A 22892-nucleotide genomic window follows, 5' to 3' on the forward strand; every position below is an offset into this window, starting at 1 on the left:
TAACAGACCTGTTTTGTCTCACAGTTCTGGAGGCTAGCTATCTGAAATCAAGATGCTGACAAGATTAGTTCCTTCCGAAGGCTGTGAGGGAGGGCCCTTTGTCTGTTCCAGGCCTGTCTCTTAGGCTTGTAGACGGTGTCTTCCTGCAATTTCGTATCACCTTCCCTCTATACATGTTTCTGTGTCCAAATTCCCCCTTTTTATAAGGAAATTTGTGATGCAGGATTAAGTTCCACCTTTTAACCTTACTTGAGCTTGATTACCTCTGTAAACACCCTATCACCAAGTAAGGTCACATTCTAAGGTACTCGGGTGTGAAGTCTTCAACACACAAATGTTTAGGGGAAACAATTCAGTCCATAACATTGTCTTATTCCTTTCAGTCTAACATAACAAAATATCACAGACTGGGCGCTTTATTCCTCACACCCCTGGAGTCTTAGAAGACCAAGACCAAAGTGCCACTAGATCTGGTGTCTGGCGAGGGTCCTCTTCATAGATGGCTGTCTTTTCACTGTGTCCTCACATGGCAGAAGAAACAAGAGACTTCTCTGGGGTCTCTTTTATAAAGGCACTCATTCCATTCATGTACAAATGTTTTAGAGGGTATATAATAACTATTTTCAAATTTCGGAAGACTGTGCTGAAAAAGAGGGATAAGATTTTTCTGGGCTGCTCTGAAAGACAAAACTAAAATGAATATATAAAACTAGGGAAGTAAAAATTGTCATTAAACATAAACAATACATTATTTGAGAACTCGTGTATTTCATAAGAAAGGCTTTGGATTTTGCAGTCATTGAGACAATGATACAAAATCACATCACCAATAATTGCTAGCGGATGAGGACTTACATTTTTGCCTTCTCTCAGTCTTGGCTATTCCCTCTTAGTAAAACAGGGGTAATGACACCTATTTCATATGATTGCTGTGAAAGCTATATGAGATTATGTATATTTGACATCTAGCACTGTGTTCAGCCCAGATTACAACCTTAGAGAAGATGATTAATAATATTACTATTACTATTTTGAGTTTTCTAATTATTCTAAAGTAAAGAGACTATTTCGAAGAATTAAAATACTGGGTAGAGGGCCACTTTTCACGATATTACAGCAATTCTTATATTGTTTGGAGGTCAAATAAAGGATTTTTAAAAGTGACTTATACATTAATATTTTATGGTTCTAGGAGAAGCTGAAAGTAGATTGAGTAGCCTAGGTTTTATATCTTCCTCAAACCCCCACCCCCACTAGACAAAAACAAGAGTTTCTATTGCTTACTTTGGTTGTATCATTCCTCAACTACTTAATTTCATAACTTGTAGCAATATTTCCCCTGTCATTGTTTGATTAATGTTTAAAAATGCCTGTACAAACACCAACATCAATTTTAATGTAATCTTCAATGTCAAATATTATCACAAAATGCAGCACTGAATATTCAACTGTTGCAGCTCCTTGAAACTGAATGAATGCTCCTAAATACAAGTCTGCTGTGGGTTTATTGGAATAAGTACAAATTAATCTCTTCCTCATAAAAGGAAATATAGAGGATCCATCATCCATTCATTCATTAATTCCTAAGTCATCAAGGAATTGTGTGTCCTGTTGTGTGTCCTGAGACTGCTAGGCTTTGGGAATACAAATGCTTAGCAGTCTCAGGGCACACAGCAGGGTATACATCAGGGAAAGTGCCATCTTGCAGGAGCTTTCAGTTTAGTGGAGAAAACATCCAGGTAGACATTGGTTTATGACAGTGTTACTGCAGGTGATACGGTTTGGCTGTGTCCCCACCCAAGTCTCATCTCAAATTGTAATCCCCATGTGTTGGAGGAAGGACCTGGTAGGAGGTGATTGGCTCATGAAGGCAGAACTTCCCCCTGCTGTTCTCATGTTAGTAAGTGAGTTCTCGTGAGATATGGTTGTTTGAAAGTGTGTGGCACTTCCCCCTTTGCTTTCTCTCTCTCTCTCCTGCCCTGCCGTGGTAAGACGGACTTACTTCCTCTTTGCCTTCTACCATGATTTTAAGTTTCCTGAGGTCTCTTAGTCATGCTTCCTGTTAAGCCTGTGGAACTGTGAGTTGATTAAGCCTCTTTTCTTCATAAATTACCCAGTCTCAGATAGTTCTTTATAGCAGTGTAAAAGTGTACTGGTATAGCAGTTACTAAAATGAGCACTTAGCCACAACTTTGATGGTCAGGAAGGGCTTGGCAGAAGAAGTGTTTCTAAGCTTAGACTATAATGGTTAGTAGGATTTCACAGGTAAAAAGGGGAGGAAAGAGTGCTCTGGAAAATATAAAAGTATACGTGAATGTTCAAGAAAAAATATGCATCAAAGAAGGAATTAACCCGGGGTGAGAAGGAACACGACATGGTGGAAAAACTGCATGAGTCCAGAGTCAGAAGACCTTCTGTAGCCGTTAAGTAGTGATGCCCCTTTCCCATCCATGAATGCAGGATGCACTGCGTAACGCTCAGAATGCGAGGCAGCTTTAGTGTTCATATATTATTTAAGATCTCTTATGCAAAGTTTTTAAATGATGACACTCTTATAATGAGATATGAAAAACAGATTGGGGATGACTAGATGTTGAGTTGCTAAAAACCAAATCTCTTTCTTTCTCATCTTTGCAATAATTCACAGTGCCTAGCATGGTGAATTTATGTAAAATTGAACCAAGATATGCTTCTCTAGGCAAAAGGAGTTTAACGTGGAGTCACTCCACAAGTACTGGTTTTTCCATTGGAGAACTGAATAAGAATGGACTCGTTCTGCTGAGAGGAAAGCTCAGTCTTCCTTGGTGCAAAATGAAGCTCTCTGTGAAGTGCTCTGCGGAGTACTCAAACCAGAAGCCAGATCACGGAGGCCTGACGGACTTGTAGCAGTGGCTCTTAAACTATTTTACCACAAAATAAACTTGGTGATTTGTTTAGAATACAAGTTTCCTTGTTTTAGCTTCCTACAATCTAATTGTGTTGCCCCAGGCAGAAGCACATGAGTCAGATATACACTCAAGTTTCATTGCCGGAACCAAGTTCTTGCCCCTCACGTTGTATCTTTCCTGTGTTTTCAACCTTTCGTCTCACTTTAAACCCTACCTCAATCCTTGCTTCAACCACGTGGAGGTGGCTCAAACATAGCAGTTTATTCATGCCTCTATGCCTCTGTTATCAGCCCTCCCTCTATCTTAAAATGCTTTTGCCCTTAAAATGCAGTGTTCTGTTCCCCAGGTAACTGCCCACACATATTTCAAGACTCATCTATTTTAAATTTCTTCTCTGCCTTTCTTGTTTAGACTTGACCACTCACTCCTTAGTGTCTTTACTTTAACCCTGACCTGTGATGTAATCTATAAAACATTTCTCCACTTATTTTTTACACATTTCTTTCTTCTCTATTACAGTGTTTGATACAATAAGCACTTAATAAATGTTTGCTAAATGGATAAATGCATGAATGTATGAATGAGATACATTCTAAAACAGTGCTTAAAGCATGGATTCTGCAGTTAGACTGCCTGGTTTCAAATCCTTTCTCTATCACTTACCAGATGTGTGAATTTAGGAAAGTTACTTTAAGCCTCTCAGTTTCTCAATTATAAATGAGAATGATAATTATAGTATCTGCCTCAGGTAGCTGTTAAGAGGTTTTAAATAAACTAATATTTGTAAAGCTATAAAGCACTTAAAAGAATGTCTGGAACATAGTGTTATCAGTGTTCATAAAATAAATGAATATACTACAGCAGAGATGAATGTTTACATTTATATCTAGAAACAGGGATTGAGAGCAGAGACAAATCCACAAGATGTAAGAAGAAAAAAGTGATGGGCTTAATGATTGAGGAAGAAAAAGGACTGGGATTAAGTCTTGGGATTCTAATAGTCACTAGGAGGGGTCGGCAAGTTTCTTCCATTAACTCATTACTTTTAATTATTTGATCATAAGAAAGGAGAGTCTGGCTTTGTGGAAAAACACACAGTCAGTTTCATTAGAAAAGAGAGAGTCAGATGTTTTTAAAACAACAACAACAATATGCCCTGAATAGTAGAGAAACAGAAGAGCGATAGATCTACAAAGGCAAGACTCAGATTGAGACCACAGCGAACCTGCAAAATAGAGGAGCCCCTGGGTGGGAGAGGATATAGTTGAAACTCTGGGAATGTAACATGCATGGTGTGCTCATCTGACAGACAGGGCAGTTTAGGGGAATGAGTCTCTGCAGCGTTGTAGTGAAGAGAGGATACAGGACGACTGTAGAACCACAGCTCAGCCAAGAGTAAGTGTACATTTCTTGATCTCTCTAAAGTCTCTCTTTTCTGTTAAATGCAAATAATAATGCATGCTTCATTCAGCAAGTTATTGTGAGGACTAAAGGAGACAGTATTTGAAATTACTATGTAACAGAAAATAAGGTACAGATAATCCTCAGTACAAGCACAATAATGTGGGACTGCCAAGATGATTGTGCAAAGCAATCTTAATAATCAATGAGAAAACTAATGATTGGGCCTTGGCCTTTAAAAAGTTTTGCCAAAACATCAAAATCTTTCTTGCTGTCATTGACAAAGGTACAAGTAAATAAAAATAATAAAACTAATACCTAGTACAATATAACTTAAAACATGAGAAATGTTTAAAACTAACGTGTTTTACTTTTCATAAAAACTTATCAAAAGTAGTTTAAACCATGTTTGCCCCCTTGTCATGTAACTGGCAATGTGGAGCACCATCTTTCTTTACGCACTGGTGAACTGTCGTACGCTTTTCTAAGTTCAGAATGCCTTCCGGCATTGTATTCTTTGTTCTTTCAGTGTCTTGAAACACCTCCAAGAGTTTTTTCTAATGTGAAAATGTTCTGCCAGCATTACTTCCTCTAGGACATCTTCATTCTGTTCATCACAACTACCTTTCTCATTTATGTTAAGTTCTCTTTCAGTAAATTTTCGTGGCCTCATACCCAGAAACTCAAATGACAGCAATGTCAATATTCCATTGTCAGCTGTCTTCTTATTGGATCTAATTTCACATCCAGCATTATTGCTTTTCATTTCTTTACTGCACTTTGGTCTCTTGCACAATTTCTTCTTTTAATCATCTGTTTTGTAAAATGTCACGTGAGTTTATGATTGGAAGATGTGGAGGCAACACAATTACATGCTTTGCTGGGTGGTAACTGAGTAACAGATGTGCAGTAGCCATACTGAGGTGATCCGTCACTGATCATGGTGTGCATCTGCTATTTATGTAGTGATTTCTGAACTGAAGTGCTATCAGTGAGGTTAGAACTTCATGAAATTGCAGTTAATATACCATGGTTAATGAAACGTGAACCATGTTATTGAGGGACTGGTGTTATTTAACTAAACCATGGTAACTGAAATTGATACATATGAATTAGCAAATCGAGAGCTGCCAGTATTTTAAATTTCATCCTTTAAATGTTCTTAATTTCTTTTTAATCAGCAAGACTTACGTTTTTATGCACACCATTGTGATGAGGATCCCAAGATTTTGATGGCTAAGCTGCCATTTGAGTAAGAGGTTCAGAAGTAGGCTTAGTTCCTAACCCCACTCTCTACGTGATCCTCCTTCCCACACCATTCCAAACATATCAGTGTGGCACACACCCAGGCTGAGAACCACTGCTCTAAAGCCTTCCACATAATTGAAAGTTTAGTCACTCTAGCTTTGAATTTTTCTACTTAAAAAAAAAAAAAAATTATTAAGAAAGTTCTTAATTTAGAATTTTTATGTCTTTGCTTTTAGTTATTTCTTCTTATTTTGTTTTTGCTTATTTCATTTCCATTTGCTCATTTCATTGTAAAGAAATGGCTCTGAGAGAAATTTAAATTACCTTTGACTTTTCAGGCTGTGCCCCTAGATCTCACGGCACCCCTTTTCCCTCTTTCCATCTCAAGAAACAAAATTAAGAATAAACATAAGGGGAGACGATGTGAGTGAGAAAGAACAGAAATATAGCCCCATGTAAATTAAAATGTCAAAAATAAAATAATCACATATTTTAAAAGGATTTTTCCATTAAACACAGGAATTAAATAAGAATTTATGATAGAGAACGAGGTTTTGGGAGACAAAAGCTTTCATGAAAATGTTTAGATTTATTTTTTAATATCAAGTATTGCAAATATTCTAAATACTAAATAATAGGGAAATGGCAGAAAAATATACTAACTAGGTGGAATATTACATAAATTTAGTGACTGTAATTGTCAGTTTTAAATACATTGTAGCAAGAAGGAAAAATGCAAAAGATAGAATGTGAAGTGAAAAAAGTAGGAAACAGAATACTTTCTCTGTAAGACAACAATGCAAGGGAGTTGATGCTTCTGCCCCTTTCCTCAGAGCAGGAATGCCATTGCTCTCTTCCTCCCAGCACAAGCAACAAGGTGATGCTCGGCCAATTCCTTAGAGTTACTACTCAGAAGAAACACTTCAAGGAGAAATAGTAACTGGCATGGCAAGGTCCTGTTATCTTCAGGTTCCAGGCATTAATAGAATGAAAATAGTAGACAAAACCCATCCTGATGTTTAACTTAAGTTTAATAGTATGCTCCACTCTGAATTTCTAAGCCTAACCCCAACCACATCCCAAATTGTGTATCAGTGTGGCCCACTGCCAAAAAGAATATAATAATATTCCTAATAGTGGATCATAGTTATACCCAGAGGAATAGAAGGTCAATTTACCTGGAATTCCTTCTCCTCTTGTTGTGAAGCAGGTTCACTGGGTACTGGTCACCAACTTGTCTGAGTCCAGTGAGACAAAACACCTGTGCATACAACAAACTGCATGAAGAGACTTTTTACTACTTACAGATAGACAGCAAGGGACAACAGAAGCCTGTGACACCTTGTAAGCCAGTCTGCAAGTCTCGAGAAATTTGCCCAGGATAGATGTAGTGTCCTCAAAGACTCCTTAAAGAATTCCAGTCGCATCCTGGTGGCGTCTCAGCTGGCTTGAGACCAGAGAGGTTGTCTCTTCTGATAACTTTGCATCCTGAAATGGTGCAAACGAATGCATAAATAACTGATCTTTTGGTCTTTTGAAGGAATCTACTCCCCAGTGTGTTTCTAATTCTCTAGGGTAGAATGTTTAGAGGAGGACAAATAAACTCCCCTCTTGATAATATTAATCCTCTTTTATAACATATCTGGACATGTGTTACTTTTCTATTGTCCTTTTACCATGAGTGAGAAGAGAGAAGAATAAAAGGGATTCCAAAATATATGGACTGTGAAATACTGAAAGCTGAGGATTGGGAATTCATAGAGACTATTTCTCTGGATACTATTTTTCTTACAGCACAACTACATGACTGAAGACAGAGCTCATCTGGGTCAATGTTTCAGAAAATGTTGCCAAGTTACTTCTTCAAATGCAGATTCCTGGACCTCAGTGCAAACTACCATGTTAGAAGTGACAGTTGGGGTGAGATGGAGGAGAAGTGATATTGATAACCTGCATTTTTTTAAACTTTTATTTTAGTTTCAGGAGTACATGTGAGGGTTTGTTATATGGGTAAGCTCATGTTACAGGGTTTTGTTGTATAGATTATTTCATCACCCACATATTAAGCCTAGTACCCAATAGTTACTTTTTCTGCTCCTCTCCCTCCTCCTATCCTCCATGCTCAAGCAGACCTCAGTGTCTGTTGTTCCCTTCTTTATGTTCATGAGTTCTCATCATTTATCTATCACTTATAAGTGAGAACATGTATATTTGGTTTTCTGTTCCTCTGTTAGTTTGCTAAGGCAAATAGCCTCCAGCTCTATCCATGTTCCCACGAAAAACATTATCTCGTTTTTTTGTTTGTTTGTTTGTTTTTATGACTGCATCATATTCCATGGTGTATATCTACCACATTTTCTTTATCCAATCTGTCACTGATGAGCATTTAGGTTGATTCTATATTTTTGCTATTGTGAATCATGCTTAAACATTCATGGCCAGGTGCAGTGGCTCACGCCTGTAATCCCAGCACTTTGGGAGGCCAAGGTGGGTGGATCACGAGGTCAAGAAATCTAGACCATCCTGGCCAACATGGTGAAATCCTGTCTCTACTAAAAATACAAAAGTTAGCTTGGCATGGTGATGCGTGCCTGTAGTCCCAGCTACTCAGGAGGCTGAGGCAGGTGAATTGCTTGAATCCAGGAAGTGGAGGTTGCAGTGAGCCAAGATCGTGCCATTGCACTCCAGCCTGGTGATGAAGCAAGACTATGTCTCAAAAAGAAAAAAAAAAGCAAACAAAAACATTTGTGTGTATGTGTCTTTATGGTAGAATGATTTTAGCTCTTTGAGGAATCATCATACTGCTTTCCACAATGGTTACACTAACTTACATTCCTACCAACAAGGTGTATAAGTGTTTCCTTTTCTCTGTAACCTTGTCAGCAACAGTTACTTTGACTTTTTCTCAACGGCCATTTTGACCTGTGTGAAGTGGTTTTGATTTGCATTTCTCTAATGATCAGTGATATTGAGCCTTTTTTCAAAGCTTGTTGACCACACGTATATCTTAAAAAAAAAAAAAAAAAAAAAAGTGTCTGTTCATGTCCTTTGCCTACTTTTTTTTTTTTTGGAGACGGAATCTCACTCTGTCACCCAGGCTGGAGTGCAGTGGCCTGATCTCTGTCTGCTCACTGCAACCTCCACTTCCTGGGTTCATGCCATTCTCCTGCCTCAGCCTCCTGAGTAGCTGGGACTACAGGTGCCCGCCACCAAGCCCAGCTAACTTTTTTTTTTTTTTTTTAATAGGGACGGGGTTTCACCATGTTAGCTAGGATGGTCTCAATCTCCTGACCTCATGATCCGCCTGCCTCGGCCTCCCAAAGTGCTGGGATTACAAGCGTGAGCCACTATGTCCAGCCCCTTTGCCCGCTTTTTAACGGAGTTGTTTGTTTTCCTTTGGTAAATTTGTCTTAGTTCCTTATAGATGCTGGATATTAGACCTTTGTTAGATGCATAGGTTGCAAGTATTTTCTTCCCATTCTGTAGGCTGTCTGTTTATTAACAGTTTCTCTTCCTGTGCAGAAGCTCTTAAATTCAATTAAATCCCATTTTTTAATTTTTGCTTTTGTTGGGATTGCTTTTGGTGCCTTTGTCATGAAATTTTTGCCCATGCTTGTGTCCTGATTGGTATTGCTTAGATAAGAAAATCTAGAAGAAACTATAAGAAACCCCTAGAAGACACTAGGGTTTTTAGAGTTTTGGGTTTTACATTTAAGTCTTTAATCCATCTTGAGTGAATTTTTGCATATGGTTTAAGGATGGGATCCAGTTTCAATTTTCTGCATATGGCTAGCCAGTTATCCCAGCACCATTTATTGAATATAGAGTCTTTTCTCCATTGCTTGTTTTTGTCAGCTTTGTTGAAGATCAGATGTCTGTAGATCTGTGGCCTTGTTTTGGGGCTCTCTATTCTGTTCCATTGGTTTATTTGCCTGTTTTTGTACCAGTATCATGCTGTTCTGGTTACTGTAGCCCTGTAGTATACTTTGAAGTCAGGTAGTGTGATGCATCCAGCTTTGTTCTTCTTGCTTAGGATTGCATTGGTTATTTGGGTTCCTTTTTCGTTCCATATGAATTAAAATTTTTTTTCTAGTTCTCTGAAGAATGTTGTTGGTAGTTTGATAAGAATAGTATTGAATCTATAAATTGCTTTGGGCAGTATGGCCATTTTAAGGATATTGATTCTTCCTATCCATGAGCACGGGATGTTTTTCCATTTGTTCGTGTCTTCTCTGATTTATTTGACAGTGTTTTGTAATTCTAATTGTAGAGATCTTTTACTTCCATGGTTATCTGTAGTCTTAGGTATTTTATTCTTTTTGTGGCAGTTGTCAGTTGTGAATGAGATTGCCTTCCTGAATTAGTTCTCAGCTTGGCTGTTGTTGGTGTATAAGAATGCTAGTGATTTTAGTACATTGATTTTGTGTCATGAAACTTTGGTGAAATGGTTTATCAGCTGAAGATTATGGAGTTTTCTAGATATAGCATCATGTCATCTACTAACAGGATAGTTTGACTTCTTCTCTTATTTGGATGCACTTTATTTCTTTCTCTTACCTAATTGCTCTAGTTAAGACTTCCCATACGATGTTGAATAGAAGTAGTGAGAGAGGGCATCCTTGTCTTGCATCAGAGAACCTGCTGTTTTTTTATTCAGTGTTTAAAAAAACTTTTTATTGTAAAATCTAACAGATATAGAAGACTATATAAAACAAACCAAATACCCTTGTAACCACAGCTAGGTTTAAAAAATATATTTTTTCCATCCATCTATCCTAACCACAGTCCCTTCCCTCTTTTCAACAGTAATCACAGTCCTGATCTTTATGGTAATCACGTCTTTATTTTCTTTTTAATTTTATCACCCAAATGTTCATGCCTAAGCACTAATTTAGTTATGCTTCATACTTCTTTTTCTAGAACAGGAGTGTTTTGTTTTTAATTGTTCCTCCTTTTATTTATTTATTTTTTTTTCAATGTGTTTTTGGGAACACGTGGTATTTGGTTACATGACTAGGTTCTTTAGTGGTGATTTGTAAGATTATGGTACAACCATCACTCAGGCAGTGTACACTGTACCCAATATGTAGTCTTTTATCTCTCACCCCCTCCCACGCTTTCCCCCAAGTCCCCAAAGTCCATTGTATCATTCTTATGTCTTTGCATACTCCCATAGCTTAGCTCCCACTTGTAAGTGAGAACATATGATGCTTGGTTTTCCATTCCTGAGTTACTTCACTTAGAATAATGGTTTTCAGTTCCAACCAGGTTGCTTCAAATGCCATTATTTAATTTATTTTTATGGCTGAATAGTATGTCATGGAGTGTGTGTGTGTATATATATATATATATATCTCATAACTTCTTTATTTACTCTTTGAATGATGGGCATTGGGCTGAAAGAACTTACATTTTTAACAACTTATTTAGGTGATCCTCAGGAACTCTAAACCATGGGAATCACTGCTAGCCTAACTCCGTATCACCTAAGGAGCAAGATCTATAGCCTCCGATGTATCACATTTTATTTCCGTAAGCCTTCAAAACTGATCAAGGGTGATGAAGATGGCATTATTTATCTCAATTATGTATTTTCATTCTCCTTCCTAAAAGAAAATTATATGCATCTATCTGTTAGCATGTGACTTGAAATACTTGTCTTTGTGAATACTCCATGGTCTGAGGAGGTCATTTATATCACACTTGGCCATGTAACTTACTATGGCCAATGCAGTGTAAGTAAAAGTGCTATCTGCCACCTCTGGGTAGATGCTTCAAGAGCCATCCCATGGCTCTGTCACTGTTCTTTCCCTTTGCCACAAGACCAAGATAAGGCTCTTTCCTTTAGTCTCAATCACCAAATAAGGAAGATATGTGAGGCAGACCCACAGCTCTCCTAGAACCTACATTGACAGAGTAGGAAATAAACTGTTATTGTTGTAAAGCACTGAGACCTTGAACTTGTTTTTCTTTTTTAATGGAGCATAACATAAAGAAAGATTTCCAATCCATGGAGATAAAATAGTTTTTAAAATTTTCTTTCCTATGACAAATATATGGCCACATAAAAGCAAAAAGTAGCTTGTGCTGCCTCTAAGGTGGTGCAGTAAGTGCACCCACAAATGCCTAATGAAAGGACAGTCCCAATGTGTATACCAGCTACATACTAGTTTCATCCTGCCTTAGCACTCCCATCCTGCATTGTCTCAAGGACAGCAATAGAGCTTTAATCTGTCTTCAAAACAATGGAAGGATGGATTATTTGCCCTGCTCTCCTCCTATACATATATACAGTTTGGGCAAGAGGAATACCACCAGGCAAATTGTTTTCAAATCTATCTAATTTCTTCAAGACTTCTCCTGTTTGTTTTTCTAAAATCACTTTCTCTCCTTCCATGGCAACAGGACAAGACAAACAGTTCTCTTTTAATATTCAAGAGCTGTTGCTCTCAGACAATGTAGTGCTGTTCAGCAGAAAAGCCCTATTCAGCGTATTAAAAATCCCATTAACTCTTCCCTTCTCATCACTTGTGAATTACAGATACCCTGGTCAATGCCCTTGTCAGATACTGATGTCACCTCGTTTTAAACACATATCAGAATAAAAAACAAAGTATATGGCTATTTCTATCTACTCATGTCTCACTATAAATAAATGAAATGGCAGGGTTCTGAAGTTGATACATAACATTAACTTGATAAATACTATTTGAATCTGGAGACTTATACGTGGAAAGGAATTTTCAGAAGCTACCTTTCTTTAGCTCCCAGTCATCTAAATTAATGAAAACATTTTGCAGTTAAAAAAAAATCGAAAAGATACCGGAAGCAAGTTTAATATGCTGAAAATATACATGCAGGTCTACTCTATACATGGGTGACAAGTAAGTCACATAGAATTATATTAAAGCAATTATTACATGTCATTTGTGCTTCTTGATTAGTCCAGAGTCCCTATATAGTACAAAAGCAAATGTCTTTGTTTGATGATAAAAAGCGAATAATTCCTCCAGGTATAACTGGAAACATGTCATTTGACACAATATGCTTTAAAATGGTATCTGGCTTCCTTCAAAACCCAAAAGTTTATCAAATATAATTTTGCAAGTGTGCTTACAGGAGCTAACATAAACCAAATATAATTTTGAAAGTGTGCTTAAAGGAGCTAACATAAACCTTAGTTTCCAATATTTTGTTCAATGTAAGGAAAAGATGCTTCCATATGGAATAGAGCCATTTAGGAGCCACAATCAATCACTGAAGATAATCAAATGTCCCTGAGCTTCATGACCTGGGCTAACTGAGTTAGAGGTAATGATATTTGAATTTCCTCTTGTTGCCTGATTTAGAAGCCCATGATGCTGCTGAGATATTTATATTTAACTCTTAACAGGATTCCAGTGTGGTCCAGTAGCTTCTGAGACTGTTGAAGTTGGGGAAAAAAAAAAAAGAGTGCTCTAAACTCCACTAGGACTACCTCCAAGGGGACAATTCTCAGGCCAAGATAACTAGTGGAAACCTGGCAAATTATTTATAGAGTTTTTCCTCTTCCTTTCTTAACTACAAGAATTCAAGACATTCCAAGAGGTTTAGGAGCAGTTTACTTGGTCCCACACTTCCTGGAATACCTCAGAGGACCCCAGGATTCTTTTATAACCCCAGGGAACATCCACATTTCTATAATATGAAAAAAAATACATGTACACTGATTATGGGCTAGACTGTGTGCCTATCAGACTTATATACAACAGACACTTGGATACATCCAGAATCCTTAAAGTCTGGGGGTGCAAAATATGAGGCTTCATTCATCAACTGGCATTCACAACCACAGGCATTGCCACCCCACCACATTTATTATCACTTTGATGGGGACATGTATGCCCTCCATTTCTCGGGTATTCTTTTCCTTCTCTTACACCTTCTTCTTATATCAGTTTCTTCCCCATCACACTTCCAAAATATATGACCATAATAAGAATGCCATCTAGACTGCTTAGGGCATTTGTTCATTAAAAAGCCAACTCTCAGCTGAATGAAGAGCCAAAGATCATTAGAGGTGACAGAGCATGGAATTTTTGAAATGAGTACCTCCCATAAGGCCTCAAATATCACCTTGGCCGTTTATGACTCTCTTGGTGTGTATTTTATACACCATTTATTTAAAACAGCTTTGAGAGAAGGTCATTCAGGTATTTGGATGTGGGTTAACATCTAAAATGAACCATGGTTTATTATTCTTCTTATTGTCCACTTACTAAGGATAGTATAGTAGATGGTTGAAGCCTATGGCCTCATTTAAGAAAGTGCAAAAACAGCACTTTTCCTCTGTTCATATTAGAATGAATATCTTGATATTTAAGGCTCTAACCCTTTAGGAGTGAGTGGTAATTTTGTGCATATAGTATATCTGCACTTCATCCTTCTAACTCTCGAGCATAATACTCTAACTCAGGCAGAGAAGAGCTGTGGCAAAGGGATGTTAGTGTCGGCAGCAATGTTCCCTTTAAATGAATTGGATCTATAAGACAATCTTATCAAGCTTGTCCTAGCACAAGTGGCAGCTTTATGTTTAAGAACAAGAGGAGTCAGTGAAGGATACCGTGATGCATCATAAACCTGCAGGATTTTTACAAGCCAAGATAGATGTTGAGATAATGAGAACAGATTCACTTGTCAGAGGCTCTGATGTCAAAACTGGAGTCTTCCATTATTTTCAAAAAGAATACTTTTTAATACATTCACAACACGAAAGCATGCAACAGCAATTGATGATACACAGAAATATATGTGGTTAATATCAAAAAGAAGCATCTACCTCTGATTGTCCAGAGTGCGTGTGGGTGATATGATAGTTACTTTAAACATTATATATTTTTGAATGTTAACTTTTGCAAGTCCATCTTGTTTGCTCTCATTAGTCTGGAACTACTTGAAGGGCCATTCTACAAAAAGCAATTCATTTCAGACTCTAAGCAGGATTTTTATGAAACTTCCACACAAGTGGGAACTGAAGAAATGTAGTCACCATAAGGCAAAAGATGAAGCTCCATCATCAAAATATCTTTGAGAGGAACTGAGAAGACTCACATGGGTAAGGCTCAGAATGTAAAGAGGTTAATGCTAAAATGCCCCCAGAGTACAGTGTGAAACTGTTAATGTCCTATGAATTTGTTAACCTAGAAAAAGAATGGGTTGTGAATCCGAAAGTGTGGTCATGTTACAGAAGCATTGAGAGAATTCAGGAATGAGAGCATTGTGAGAGCCTTCACCAAGGGCCATCTGATTTCTTTCTGTGATGCTCTCTAAGTAAAGCATAGAAATAGGCATGATGTAGAATACTTCTGCTTTAAGAGACCAAGACTGAATATCCTAAACAAGGACCAAAGAAAGTATCTTGGATTCTGAAAAGGAAGTAGGGGCAGAGGGCATTGTAGTCAGAACTCCACTAGAAAAAGAAATGTCTTAACTATTTGTTGCTTACTGATAAACAAAATTATTGGACATTTAGAAAAGAAGTTATTCAGTATCAGGGATCAAAAAGAATTTGGAAGGTTCGAACGGGCTTAAGAAATGAAAATAGAGGAAGATGTATGAATAGCTTGGGTCAGTATATAAACCAGTGATGTAGGCATATGGTGAACACCATTTTTTAGTTTGATGAGAAAACTTAGTAGAATTTTATTTAAAAATATAAAGGATGTCAAGCACTAGGTCCTATTATTTCCCTCAAGATCAGTACCCCCAGCTGCTCCAAATGGAGCAGCAAAGTGAAATTAGCCAATTCCCTTGAAAGGCTGTAGTGGTTCAGCTTCAGGAGGCTTGTTAATTTTCCTTCTCCAAGGGTTCCAAGTGAGGTCTGAGAGCAGAGCAGGGAGGCAGAGTGAAAAGAGGAATTAATAAGCTTTCTGAAGTATTGCTACCCCTACTTCTTTCAAGGGAATTAGTTAATTTCACTTTGTAACTCCATTCAGATCAGCTCAAGTTTGAGAAAAGCTCCAATTAAATAGAGGGAGAGGGGAGACAAAGGCAACTGGTAGGAAAGAGAGGGAATGGACAGAATTTGAATCAGTGACCCCAATCCAAAGCATTGCCCCAAATACTCAAAGTACTTTACAAATAAATATTACAAATATTTATGAAAGATCTGGCCAGGACATAAAAAGTTTTCATTTTTATTAATTGTATTCTTCCTTCGAATCTTGGTAAAACTTCTGAAATACAAATATTTTCTACTTCACCTGAATCACAGGGTTCACAGCAATATCTTTGTATCTGATCCATATAACATTCTCTCACTTTCTTCACACCTGGATGGTATGAATGTCTCTACCCATTTCTGATATGAAATAACATTATCAAGTGTTTTAAAATTGAAAACAAGAAATAAACACATAGAGGGGACTTCTCTTAAGCACTGCCTTGAATTATAAAAAGGGGAAAAATGACAAAAGAATGAAAGAAACTAATAGAAAAAAATAAAGAGATGATAAGTGGAAGAGGCTAAAAGGGAAGATATACATGAAAATAGTAAGCGCATATAAATTTCCTATGGACAGGAAGTATCATATGTTAAAGGTATTACAAAGGGCTTAAGTCAATACATTCATTCAAATTATAATATATAGGTAATGGACAAATTGTTCCTAAGAAACCCTCAAACACATAAAAATCACTGAAATAAATAATGTAATATAGCCCTTAACCTGGTGCAAATAAGTGTTCAATAAACTACTAGTATTTTAAAATTATTTTTCCATTATCTGTAGAACACTTCTGTTCATGCTTCTCTAGAATATTTAAGACCCTTTCTTAAAAAATAATATTTTACCTTTGACAAACTGGACTGACATGAACCAATAATATTAAAACATTAAGGATATACAGATTAGTCTTTTGATAGGCAGCATGATTAAATAGAAAAAGCACAGTTTTGGTGCCAGGTCACAAATAAAATTTATGTTTATTATTTTCTAGACAGACTCCATATGTGGCCTTGGGCAAATTCCTAGGCCATTCTAAGAAAGAAATGTCAACCTTCTTTCAGAAACTGAGGATAATAAGATCTGCTGTGTAAGACTAGGGAGCTAGGGGACGTGTATGTAAGGCACCCAAGATGGTACATATGCAGTGCTCAACAAACAATAGCTAGTATTATCGTTACTAAAAGTTAAATATGAGTAAGGCTAGAGTTGAAAAGCAATGTAAGAGCTCATCTTATCAGCAGACTCCCAAACTAGTTTTGCATCAATATAACTGGTATAAAACTTAACAAAAATAGAGATTTGAAGACCCCACTTCAAATGTGTTAGATCAGAATTTCTGTCCAGAAATCTATTTCCAAGTCACCATATTATTTTTATTAATAATACTTAGATGGGTTAGATCACTTGCCAATATCTCACAGTGTCCATGCAAAAACTAGAACCCTAGGCTTCCTTTGTCTCCATTTGAGCTTGCCTATTATATCACTGTATTTCTACAATCAACTATAATCTTGTACTCATGGTGTCCTTAGAAGTCTAATTATTATTATTAACCATTTTGTTGTCTGATTTTGTACAGTTGGTATATCTCACTATGTTTTTTTTTTTCCCCAACTCCAGACTCCTCCTGGCAGACATTAACCAAGCACATATTTTGCCCACTTTTTGTGGATTCTTCCTGTTACTTTGCCACTATTTTGTTTACAAACACAGAGCTGAATCAAGAATTCCTATATAGTAGCTTCACTAGTAGCACATAAAAACAATATTTAACCTAAATACAAACTTGTGCTTCTAAACAAGATAGAGTAGCAGGGACCAGATTTACCTTCCTACCTGAAACAACTGAAAATCTGGACCAATAGAAAACAACAGTGCTTAAGACATTGGCCCTCAGGCAACAAAGGACAGTGATTGCTAAAATGTGGGAAACAATGCCTCCCATGCTCCAGCTCACTTTCTAAAGTGAATTCCCAGGCCATAGTGTAGGAAGAGAAAAGATTGACAGAACTAAAAAAGGTTCAAATCTTACAATGTATTGTTTCTGGCCACAATAAAATTAAATTCAAAATCAACAACAGAAAGATTCCTAGAAAATCCCCAAATATTTGGAAACTGAATAACCCTCTACTAAATAACCTATTGGTCAAAAAAGAAATCAGAGTAAAATTAGAAAGTATTTTTTAATAAATGAAAATGAAAATGTACATATCAAAAATTGTCTAATATGGCCAAAGTAATATATGAGGGACACTTATAGCATGAATATGCCTGCATTAGAAAAGAAGAAAGGTCTTAGATTTCACCTTAAAAAAAAAGAAAATTAAGTACTTAAGTATAGAAAAGGAAATAACAAAGATCAGGGTGCAAATTAATAAAATAGTAAACAAAGAAACAACGAAGAACATAAATCATGAAAACCAAAATGTGGTTATTATTGATGAATAAAATCAATAAACTAACCATACTGATCAGAAAAAAAAGAGAAAACACATAAGTTACTAATATCTGAAATGAGAGAGGTGATGTCATTACAGATTGTGCAGATATTAAAACAATTATAAAGGGATATTATTAATAACTTTATGGTAATAAATTTGATGACAGACAAAAATGGACAATTTCCTTGAGAAACAAACAACACTTACCGAAGAAGAAATAGCTTGCATAGTCTCATATACTTTAGTATATAGCCTCATATATACTAAAGAAATGAAAACTGAAATTTAAAAAACCTTCTCACAGAGAGAAGTGCTATGTGTTTGGGGATGGGGAGGAGATTACAAAGGGAGAAAATTTTTGGAAATTAATGGCTATGTTTATTATTGTGATGATGGTTTCAAAGATGACTGTCTATGTCAAGACTTATCAAATTGTATGTTTTTAATATGTGCTGTTAATTGCATTTCAATAATGCTGATTAAAAATGTGATGAAAAAATACTTATTGTATTTAAAAAGCCCGTGATAGTTGGTAGTTCGTATTCACTCAAGAGGACTCCAAAAATCAGAAACATACAATTCCAATCTTAGAAAATAATCACAAAAAGAACCTTAAACTTGAAAGTGAGAATCCCTCAAGTTTGACGACATTGTAGATCTTCTAGAAGTGTTTTTTTCCTTTCTTTCATGAAAGGTGATTATTTGAATTTCTAATAAAAAAATAACATTTTCAAAGATAGTGTGTTTCCTAATGGTGAGGAGAAAATACCTAAAATCACTATCACTGAAATCAGAGAGGAATAATATCTCCATGTCAAAGTGTGTGCAAGTCTGTCTACACCTCTTTCAGCTATTCATCACCAGTATCTGTGCACTTCATAGGCCTCTCATGAGAACAGAATAAAACAATATCTAAAAGGAGCTTTTTGTATAAAATGTTTAGTGTTTCTAATACTTAGAATGAACAAGACTCATGAGGTGGAATGGAAAATAATTTTATTCATTTATCAAATCTGCCTTTACATATCAATTCACAGCTGATTATTCCACACTTCACTGCCTCCCGCATACCCAGTTTATATGGAATCTAGGGAAGGTCCCATGATTTTTCTGGTCAACCTCAAAAAATTAAGAAGTCTTCACTCTCCCAAGCTGTTCTGGGACGTTGAATATGTTCTGCCCAATGTAATACCAACCCTGGATGTAATTCAGTGTTAAAGCTTCGCTCTTGATTAACTTTGACCACCTACAGTGGGAGAAGAGAGAAGGAATGATTGCCTTCTTCCCTTTTATCCTCTTTGTGCTTCAGCATCTCCTTCTTCAGCTTGCTACTGCGGATTTGTTACCTCTCCAGGATCTAAACAGGAGGTAAAGTAGATAAAAAGGCAGGAGAATTTTTACTTAGGCCCTGATATGGTTGTGTTGAGGTTTAAAGCAGATCCTTTCTCTTATGAAAATATTCATGGGTTCTTGGGAAACCCTCATCACAGAAAATCATGAAAATCTTTTTATTTACATTTTTGTTTTATTATACTTGAAGTTCTGGGAAAATCATGAAAATCTTTAACTAGCAGCCCTCAGTGGAAGCACTCCCTAGAGCATTACTCAGAACTCTTCTCTTCTTGGGTATACTTTCAACATCTCTTTGTTGAGTTTTCCTTGCATCACCAAGTAGTCCATTTGAACGAGATCTGAAATGACCCTGGAGCACTCTTTCTTTCTCTCATATGTCTCACAACCTGACCAAGGAAAACTGCCTATATTTTGTATCACTTGGAGCCTAACTACATTCTGTATTACTTTCCTAGGGCTGCTGTAACAAAGTAGCGCAATCTGGGAGGCTTCAAACAAGGGAAAGTTATTTATTGTCTCATGGTTCTGGAGGTTGGTAATCCAAAATCAAGAGGATGTCAGGGCTATGCTCCCTCTGAAACCTGTAGGGGAAAATCTTTGCCTCCCCTAGCTTCTGGTGCTTGCCAGCATTCCTTGCCTTACAGGTGCATCATGCCAACCTCTGCCTCTGCCATCACGTGTCCATTTTCTTCCCATGTGTCTTTGTTTCTCATCTTGAATCTCATAATTTCACCCATCACATAGGCTGACCAACCCAATGGCAGCCCTGTGCTCTACTGCCACTGGATCCTCAAGGTGATACATGGAGGCACTATTCCTCTCTGACTTCAGTTATTTTTTTATTAGAAATTCAAATAATCACCTTTCACCCAAGAAAGGAAAAGAACACTTCTAGAAGATCTACAATATCATTAAACTTGAGGGATTTTCACTTTCTGGTTTAAGGCTCTTTTCATGATCATTTTCCAAGATTGGAATTGTGTGTTTCCAATTATTAATTTCTGGTCTTCTTGAGTGACTACAGACTAACTACTACAGGCTTTTTAAATGCAATAAGTATTTTTTATCACATTTTTAATCAGTTTTATTGAAATACAATTAACAGTATCTCCTTTTGGAACATGGGTATTGTTAGCATCTATTATATTAGGGCCTCAAGACTGAAGCTGAAATAGCTCCATATTTATTTACATACATAATTGTGAGGGTAGAATAACAATATTTCTGTTAAAGCAAATGCATACCAACCACATCTATAATCAGAAATTTGATTCTTAAAGATTAAAAAAAGAAGCACACATTGTGAAGAGAAGTGTCTATCTTCTCTGTTGTTTTCTTGGTGAGGGAAGCCAGATAAGTTTGATTACAAGTAATATGCTATTATTGGGTCATTAATACAGAGTGTGACCATGAGTAATAAACCCAAAAGCACAATCACTGAAATCAATAAATCATTCAGAAAACTAAAATTAGGCTGTAGTATAAATAGCTATCTCTCCAAATAACTTTTGGAGATAAATAATAAAAATGGTTAATTTGATATCTTTCTTTCTTTTTCTTTTTTTTTTGTGATGGAGTCTCTCTCTGTCACCCAGCCTGGAGTGCAGCGATCTCGGCTCACTGCAAGCTCTGCCTCCCGGGTTCATGCCATTCTCCCGCCTCAGCCTCCCAAGTAGCTGGGACTAGAGTTGCCCGCCACCACACCTGGCTAATTTTTTGTATTTTTAGTAGAGACATGGTTTCACTGTGGTAGCCAGGATGGTCTCGATCTCCTGCCTCGGCCTCCCAAAGTGCTGGGATTACAGGCTTGAGCCACCACACCCGGCCAATTTGATATCTTTCACCAAATTGGTTTGCAGGTGAATGCAGATGAGAATCAAATGGCCAAAAACCAGCATAAAATAGCAAACATGGAAGGCTAAAAAACTTAAAGAATAGGGGCAATAAAAAATGCAATAACTGTGTTAAGCAATATTGAATACATTTAAAATGATAAAAAGTAAAAAGGAGAAAGTGGTTTTACTGCACATGACTCATGCAGACAACTAACTTTCTTAGCACCTATTTCTTACAGGAAAATAATTAGCTGCACACATAAAAACTAAGATTAAATGAGAACAATTTGCAATCATTCTTGAGATGTGGAATGTTCATGATCACATCCCTGTAACATGCACTACCACCCACTGCACAGCTTATGGCCCCATTGATCATAATTTCCATCCATTACATGCCAAGAGCTATATGAACTCTTAAGAGAGAGAGGAATAATAGCTACTTTATCCTTTTTAAATTTCATCAGATAACACGTTTTCCTTTTCCTGCCAATATGCTAATATAACTTTGAGTTTATGTAATTGCATATGTCCAAACTATTGAGTCAAAAAAGCTATTTTGTACTATTTAAAATATTCTAAATACATGTACAATAGCACTCCTCCTCAATCTCAACCCCTCCAGTTACATGCTAGACTTAAACTGATTCCCTAATGTATGCTTTATTCAACCATATCAGCTCACATTATTCCCTACTTAGTACTTCCGTGCAATTCAGACCAGCATCAGTGACTCCTGTGACACCTATGTGGTTAGAATTACAAAGGGTTTTGGGGAAAACCCAGCTGTGACATTCTCCTTCTTTATTTCACCCCAGTCAAACGTTTGGCTCTTGGAGACCTTCCATTCTCACTTAGAATCTGTTACCAACAGGTTCTATTTAGTTTCCATTTTATGAATAAAAATTTTCAAACTTTGATCTCAGCTCCAGCTTCATTATCCCAAACTTTCTGTGACTTACAATGAAATTTCAAAACAAACACAGTGCTTGAGGAACAAACACTCCAAGCCATTCGGGGTCCAGGTATGTCGTACTGAATGAACAACCTTAGGATATTTGAGAAGTGAATAGAGTTTCACTCCTGTCTGTCCACAGTCACCTTTTCTAAATCTTGTTTTCTCCCTCTTCTTGTCTGTTCTTCCCTGCCAGCAAGATGCTTTGTATTCTTCAGCTCTCTGTGACTGCCGCGATAATTCATTTTTTTTTAAAAAAAGTGTTATTTGTGTAATAAGTTACATCTTAGGAATATTTAAATTTCTAAATAATACCAGACAAAGGGAAGAAACTCTTTAAAAGGGGGACCAGTACAAGAATCACTGAGTTATAAAACAGGAAGGGACACAAATTCTTCTTCCTTGGGTTTCACTGTGTGTGGTAGCTTATTCATCCAATTTTTCAACAAATATTTTTTGAGAGCCAATATATACCTTCATGGTGCTTGAATTCTTTTATCTTATTTCAATTTGTTCTGTACCAGTGTTAGCTGGACATTTGTCTATCTTCCCTCGCACTTCTGGACTAGTTTCAAGAACAAATCGAGCTGATTATATGATACAATAGTGCCTTATTTATAGTATTTGCTCAATAAATGAAGAATGTAATTCATTCTCATCTAGTTCCCCGTTGGAAAAAAAGTGCATTGTAATCTTAAGGGACTTCTCCAGTGTTCTACATCTGGTCAGTGGAAAACAAAATAATTCACTAGCATTTTAGATGCCAGTGTAGAAAAACACTTTTT

The 22892-nt window shown here is 36.7% G+C and overlaps 1 long non-coding RNA gene across 1 annotated transcript in view; it reads left to right on the forward strand.

Annotated features, from left to right (window-relative positions):
• Positions 1 to 4061: 4061 nt before the first annotated feature.
• The window catches only part of LOC141410338 (uncharacterized), a 32316-nt gene continuing 13485 nt past the window's right edge, over positions 4062 to 22892 (forward strand). The window contains exon 1 of the long non-coding RNA XR_012435113.1: positions 4062 to 4283. This is a non-coding gene — a long non-coding RNA (uncharacterized lncRNA). The remainder of the gene's footprint in view (positions 4284 to 22892) is intronic.

This window comes from Macaca fascicularis, chromosome 5 (assembly GCF_037993035.2).
Source record: "Macaca fascicularis isolate 582-1 chromosome 5, T2T-MFA8v1.1".
Lineage (NCBI taxonomy): Eukaryota > Metazoa > Chordata > Mammalia > Primates > Cercopithecidae > Macaca > Macaca fascicularis.